This window comes from Megascapheus bottae, chromosome 9, assembly GCF_031878675.1.
Source record: "Megascapheus bottae isolate mThoBot1 chromosome 9, mThoBot2.hap1, whole genome shotgun sequence".
NCBI classification, from domain to species: Eukaryota; Metazoa; Chordata; class Mammalia; order Rodentia; family Geomyidae; genus Megascapheus; species Megascapheus bottae.
In genome coordinates this window covers 30,090,030-30,096,029 of record NC_143517.1, presented here as the reverse complement: position 1 = coordinate 30,096,029, position 6,000 = coordinate 30,090,030, and positions in this window count along the sequence as shown.

Genomic DNA, 6,000 nt, shown 5'->3' with positions numbered 1-6,000 from the left:
GGCCCCGGCTTTTTATAGGCTCCCGCCAACTTCTCGGTGGGGATCGGGGGCGGCCCCGGGGAGGGGACCCCTGCTGGACCCGGGCGGGAGGAGGGTGGAGGGGAGGGCGGGCCGGCTCGGCGAGGCGCGGGGGGCGGGGAAAACGCCCGCCCGGAGGGCGCAGGGCCGGCCGGGCTGGGAGGCTCCCCTCGGCTGGCGGCCCGACCCCCGGGCCCTCCCTCCGCACGGCGGTGGCGGCGGCTCCCGGGCTCCCCGGTGGAACTGGGGCTACGGAGCGCGGCGCGCGCCCGTCCCCCTCCCGGGAGCCGAGTGGTGGCGGCGCCCGGAGAGGACTGCCTGGGACCCGGGCCCCCGGTGCCTGGGATCCCCGCCCGCATTGTGAGCTCATCCCCGGGCCCGGGAGACCTCCCGGCCGGCCCCGTCGGCCTCGTCGGCGGTCCAGTCCCCAACTCGGAGGCCTCCCTCGCTTGGGGGTCCCGGGCCTGGAGCTGGGGCGCGCGGTCGGGAGCTTTGACCTTGGGGCAAGTAGGGATACGGTCCTTGGGGCGCCGCGGAGCGCGCGGCCGGGCGCTGGGAGCCGGCGCCCCCTGCTGGGCGCGCTGGGGTAACGCGAGGAAGGCGCCGCCGTCGGTCGCCCGCGCCAGCCTGCCGGGTTGCTGTTCACGGTGGTTGACTGGGCCTCGTTGAAGTCCTCCTCCCTTCTTAATTTCCTTTAGCCTGAGCAGGTTTCTTAAAAATAACCGAAATATCATTTTTTTAAATGACGTGTGTGTGTTTCAGAAAAATCAGCTGCAAGACTAGCTTCCAAAGAAGGGACACAAGATCAGAGGCTGGGAACCTCTGGGAAAGATCACAAAACCTCTCCATGAAAAATTGAAATTAAAAGGGCTAGGAGCATTGAGTCCCAGAGTACAGAAGCCTCTGGGTTCATTCCCCAGTACTATTTGTAATATTTTAAAGATGTTTTGGGGTCCCCAGCGTTCTGACTTACTGGATTCTAAGACATTTTACTTTAGTGGGTTGCTGCTTTATAAAGCGATGCATTTCTGACTATGACTATGAAAGTTAATATGTTCAAGCATTTTCTTGCTCTAACGTTTTGTTTCTCCCATCCTAATTTTAAGAGAACATTTTCACAAAAACCTAAAACCTTTGTGGACCCGAGGCTCTGTGCCTACTAAACCAATGCAGATCAAGCTGCTCTGAAATGGAGAATTTATTTTCCACAAAAAAAAAAAAAATCAAGGGAATTTTACATAAGAGAAAAGTGTGTGTGTGTAGTCTTTTTGAGAGCATAAAATTCAGACAAGACTGAACAGATTGTAGTTTTCCTGCTTGAATAGGCCTTGATATCACATTATTCAAAACTATACAGGTTAACAAAGAGGTATATTGCAGTCAAACTAAATCTTAACTGTTTTTTGTTTGTTTTTTACATCAGAATTAAATGTTTGTTTCAGCTAGCTCTACACAGGCAAATATGATTCATTCATGTTTAGATCCCTTTGTTCTTTTAAGACTAGAAAGTTATGTGGCTCTGTTTATGTGAATAGTCAGGTGGAAGTAAGGGAATTCTGAGACAAAAGACTGCAGAACGTTTCAGATGTCTAGAGTCCTTACAAGATAAGAAGCTTTCATTTTCCGGTCTCTGTTCTGGTACAGTGTATGTGTGGGCAGGAATTATTTATATAATTATCAACTATTTACTTAAATCAAAGGAGAGGGACTCCCAGCTGAGACTCCACAGTTCCTGCGGAAATGACCACTGATCAAGGCAAAGTCTGTGGATGTGGAGTGGGCAGACAGTAAGGAGGAACCGGGCTCTTAAAGCAGCAGGACCCCCTGCTCTCATTTCCAATCCAGCTAATTGTGGCTTTATTACGGGGATGGAGGAGAAGCAGTTTTTTCTTACTAAATACCCTTCACAAGCCTAAGCACCATCCAGCTGGAGTTTTGTGTTGGGGATTTCCCCTTGTCTCTGCCTCCTAGGGAGTTGACTCTCCTCGCCCAGCTGTAGTTAGTTTGGGGGAAGGGTGGGGAAGGGGGCTGTCATATGCTAACCACCCACAGGAAGTGGCTAACCTTCTGTTTCTCTGGAGAGATCCAAAGGTGTTTTTATTCACTTAGACTGATGGCAGTGGTTGTCTTGCTTTTGAGGGTTTTGTTTTTTTGTTTTGTTTTGTTTTCTGGCCATTTCCTTATAATGGGGAGGATTTTGAGGCCTTCTTGTAGATCAGACACTTTCATTTTACTGAGGGTATTCTTTGCTGGCTATTCTAATACTTTTCTGGCTGCGCTTTGAGAGACTATGGAATCTGAGAAATAAAAATAATATACCTTGTGTACTTGTGTTTCTATTAGGTGTTTTGGTTTGGGCTTGGTGATGCATACCTGTAATCTCAGAACTTAGGAGAGTGAAACAGGGAAATGAGAAGTTCAAGACTGTCTTGGGCTACACAAAAGGAAAAATAAATAAATAAATAAAACCCTCAAAATCTAGGTGTGAAGCCCAGCTTGGCATTTACCCACCTAATGCTATGTGACTACACACACCAAAAATCCTAGTATTCCAGAGGTCTGAAAACAAGAGAATTAGAGTTTAAGGCCAGTCTAGGCTACATTAAAAAATGGTCCCACCCTAAAAAAGAGGAAGAGGGAGAGAGGGAAAATATGTGTATGTATGGGGGGGGTGTGTGTATGTGTGTGTGTGTATGCACACGTGTACAATAGCATATAATGTAGCATCTTTCTAGCATAAAGATATATAATATGTTACATATATGGTATAATCATTTTTAACACTGTTTTACTTTGAAAGGAGGAAGAACACATGCATCCATTGTAAGCATTCCGTGGTGAGTATGTAAAAATCACCTGCAGCTGGAAGGGAGGACTCTTCAGGTCCTGTTGCCCAGCCCTAAATAACATGCGATGCTGTGAACGCACAAATGACCAGCCAGGTGGGTTGAAGGTAAAAGGTGAAGAGGTGGAAGCCTCTAGCAGTCTCAAGTGGTTGCTTTGATTTTGCTAGGGAGAAGAAAGGAAGTATTCAGAGCATCCATGCTATTTTTATTTTTTGCCAGTCCTGGGGCTTGAACTCAGGGCCTGGCTTCTGTCCTTGGACACTTTTGCTCAAGGTAGTGCTCTGCCACTTGAACCACAGTGCCACCTCCAGCTTTTTCTATGAATGTGATACTGAGGAATTGAACCCAGGGCTTCATGCATGCTAAGCGAGTACTCTACTACTAGGCTATGCTCCCAGCCCCTCACGTATCCTTTTTTTATTAAGACAAGTTCCTGTGGGTAGGACTTGTACCTACATTTTAAATACCTCCAGTATCCTTTCCTGAGAATAAACCCCAGAACAACATGTAGTAGCTACTCACATAAAGCTGTTAGTTTATGAAGCTTTATTAATGTGAATTAGAAGCAATGCAATTTCACTTGATAGAATCCAATTGGTTACAAATAACATTATGCTAAAATTAAACTCTAAAATGAAACTGGTTTCGAGTCTGAGCCAACTTACTAGCTGTCTGACCTTGGCAAAGTTGTATGTTCTTGCCAAGATTCAACTTCCTTTTTGTAAACCTAGAATAACAATTCCTACCCCATAGAACTCTGGTTAAGGACTACATGACATGTGTATAAAGAGTGTTTTTTTTTTTTTTTAGCACTGTGCCAATAATGTCAGCTTAATAGATGTTAGCTATTATGTGTAGTGGTACATGTTTTTCGAGCTCCTATTGAGTGTTTGGTGTTTACCATGAGCAGATTCATTCATGTGACAATTCTTGTCCAGTGCTGTTAGACACCAGGGCTAGAGCTGGGAAGCAGGACCAAGATGTCCCTGCCTGCCGTGAGTTTGCAGAAGGATGGGAGGAGGCAGATGGATGAATGAAGAAGACAATAGTCCAGTGAATTCCCAGTTGTCCCAATGATTACTAAGGAAACCTAGGGATGAGGGGGAGTAAGAAAGGAGCCTAGGCCAGATGCAGAGGGCACAGAAGTCCTGTGGTAGGAAGTAACATTTGAGGAAACAATGAGGCACGATTGGGGAAAGGATATTTCAGCAGAAGTCCAAAGCAAAGAAATTTCTACAACAGAAAACTTGCGAGCACAGCATTGCTGTTGTCAAACAAGAGAAAAGTAGTGAAACCAGAGGTTGATAAGGTGTGTGGCCCACAGAGCCTGGCAGGGAAAGATTACTTCTTGCATGGAAAAGCCATTGGGAGGAGGAATATATGGAAGAAAACTATGCAAACTCCTTTAGGAAGGAATCAAGACCTGGGAGTGGTGACTCATGCCTGTAATCCTAGCTACTCAGGATCAGAGGATCAAGATCTGAAGCCAGCCCAGCCAAGAAAGCCTGAAAGACTCTTCTGTCAAATTAAACCAACAGAAAACGGGAAGTGGCTCTGCAAATCAAAATGGTAGAGTGCTAGCCTAGAGCACAAAAGTGTAAGGGAGAGTGCCTGGGCCTTGATTTCAAGCCCCATAAGTGACAAAAAAAAAAGGGGGGCGGAGGGGAAGACAGGGATATTTAGAGTTAATCGGTCCAGCTTGTTATTGGGCTCTGCTGCCCTCTTGGCTCTGAGCCTCTTTATTTTGCAGTAGAGTAGGAGACATCTTCAATTGTGGCCAACAGTTCAGATTCAATTCTTTATATTCATTTCACATTCTCAAGCCTCAGTGCGCAAATGTGTCCAACATGTTGAATAAATTTATTTATATGAATTTTATGCTGTTAGCTACTTCATGAGGATTATTGTAATTGTGCTTGAGGAGCATAGAATGACAAAGTGAGAATCCATTTTTTTGTTGTTGTTTCGTTTTGTAGTCGGTCGTGGGACTTGAACTCTGGGCCTGGGGACTTGAACTCTGAGCCTGGGCATTGTCACTAAGCTCTTCAGCTCAAGGTTACCACCCTACCCCTTGAGCCACAGCGCCACTTCTGAGCATCCATTTTTGTGATATAATCTCAGTTTTTATTCTGGCTCTAATATGTATTTGTAGCATCATCTTGAATGAGTTAAGTGATCTCTCCAAACTTCACCAATTTGTAAATTGGAGGAGAATTCCAGCTCTAAAAGATTATGATGAGAAAGGAGATCTTACCAAAGTACAGTTCTGGCATGCTGATTTGGTTGACTAAATGATATAATGGTCATTACACTTTCCATTGGCAAAAAAAAAGATTTTTTTGTGTTCCTGTACCTTGGGTGAAAAAAATTAACATAAAATAATATGTACTGAGAACTATTTACTCACCAATGAAGCTCTAAATGTTGTGCATCAGCCTACTTTGTAGCCAGGACACGGAGACATGGAGGTAAATCAGCTTACCTTAGGTGCACAGCTAGGAAGTGATAGAGCTCAAGGTGAGACGCCACACAGCCTACTTCAGAGTCATCTGCTACAATCTTATAGCAACGTGCTGGGCATCGCTAGAGTTTCCTTTTGAATGCCCTTTAACCACTAGAGTGTAGAAAGATACCATCATTATCTCAGCTAAATAAACGGTCCATTTCAAATGCCTCAACAAACTGTGCCGGGGCCAGCCGGCAGCAAACCAGGGTTCGCAGATTGGGATTCCTGAAATAGGGGCAAGGACTAGGAAAAATTCAAAGAGAGACAAACAGATGGAGTTCGGGAGGACTACAGCTCAAGTCAGCAGTCCAAGAAGGCTGTGAGCTCCAGACTGCGGCCTAAGACTGTCCTGTTTATTTTAAGTTCCAACCTTAAATACTCTTCTTAAAACTAGGGAACTGCCAGAGGCTACATTCATACAAAATAGTAAACAAGTCACATATAGGATAAAAGAGAAAGGATTAACATTGCTTAAAGTCATCCTGATAAGAACTGATTGACATTGCTTAAAGTTATCCTGATAAGAGTTACTTCCTTGTGTATACAATTGTGTAGGTCCAAGGTCAGGTCCAAGGTCATTGACCCCACAGTCGGTCCCCAACAAAACTGCTTTTTTGACTTTCAGAAATG